The sequence below is a fragment of the Otolemur garnettii genome, unplaced genomic scaffold (assembly GCF_000181295.1).
Source record: "Otolemur garnettii isolate 467f Iridium unplaced genomic scaffold, OtoGar3 scaffold00065, whole genome shotgun sequence".
Lineage (NCBI taxonomy): Eukaryota > Metazoa > Chordata > Mammalia > Primates > Galagidae > Otolemur > Otolemur garnettii.
The window spans coordinates 200213-201836 of record NW_003852460.1 but is presented as its reverse complement, the minus strand read 5'-3'; positions in this window follow the sequence as shown (position 1 = coordinate 201836).

Genomic DNA, 1624 nt, shown 5'->3' with positions numbered 1-1624 from the left:
CATGCACAGGAGGTCCTAGCAGGTGGATGAGGAAGGAAAGGCCCCAGAACATTTCTGGGAGATGCAGGGGCAGAACCAAGTGACCTGTGGCTTATTAGGAAAACATGTTTCTGGGGTTGGCTTTATGGTTTGTGATCACAGTAGCTGTTGCCTCAGTGCAGGTCACTAAATCACAATACAGAATTGGAACCGACCAAGTCATGTCCACCCAGAGCCTCAGGATGGACCCTACTTGGAAAGAATCTATGCAAGCATCACTGGTTAAGATGAGCTCTAGCTGCATTAGGGAGGGCCCTAAACCCAATGACAGGTGTCCTCCTAAGGGACAGCAGAGGAGAAGACACAGAGGAGAAGCCACGTTGAGACAGAGGCAGAGACTGGAGTGATGTGACCACAAGCCCAGGGATGCCTGGAGCCCCCAGGAGCTGAGAGAGGCAGAAAAGAGCCTCCCTTGGGGCCTGTGGAGGGAGTGGTCCTGAAACACTTGCCCCTCAGACTCCTGGGCTCCAGGGCTGGGTAGGTCAGTCCCTGTTGTTTTAAGCCCATGAATCTGTGGTGCTTTGTTATGTCAGCCCCACTAAACTAACAATGTGGCACATTGAAGTTAATCTTCAGCATGGATGTTCACAGAAACATCTTCCTAATCTCCTTTCTCCAACATGCCCTTTTGTTTGTGTCATTCTCAAGCACAGGACACACTGTCTTTGGTCCCTGGGAGCATTTTTTACCTTTGTGTCCTTGTTCCTGGAAGAACTTCTGTTCCCAGCCACACCCATAGCAAAAGGCAGCAAGGGCAACACACCTGTGCTGAACAGCATCAGTAAGACACGGGTTGTAAAACAGAGGTGACCATGGAGGTGAGCTGTAAGACACGTGTGACCACAGAGGTGAGGTTTAAGACATGCGTGACCATAGAGGTAAGCTGCAGGACACACATGACCACGGACATGGGCTGTAGGACACATGTGACCACAGAGGTGAGCTGTAGGACACACATGACCACAGAGGTAAGCTGCAGGACACACATGACCACGGACGTGAGCAGTAGGACATGTGTGGACCAGAGAGGTGAACTGTAGGGCATGGGTGATCATGGAGGTGAGCTGTAAGACACCCATGACCATGGAGGTGAGCTGTAGGACACGCATGACCACGCAGGGGAACTGAAAGGCACATGTGACCACAGAGGTGAGCTGTAGGTCACATGTGACCATGGAGGTGAGCTGTAGGACACGTGTAACCATGGAGGTGAGCTGTAGGACACGTGTGACCACAGAGGTGAGCTGTAGGACACGTGTAACCATGGAGGGGAGCTGTAGGACACGTGTGACCACAGAGGTGAGCTGTAGGCTATGCGTGACCATGGAGGTGAGCTGTAAGACACGCATGACCATGGAGGGGAGCTGTAGGACACACGTGACCATGGAGGGGAGCTATAAGACACACATGACCACGGAGGTGAGCTGTAGGACATGCATGACCACAGAGGTGAGCTGTAAGACACGCATGACCATGAAGGTGAGCTGTAAGACACGCGTGACCATGGAGGGGAGCTGTAGGACACGCATGACCATGGAGGGGAGCTGTAAGACATGCATGACCATGGAGGTGAGCTGTAAGACAC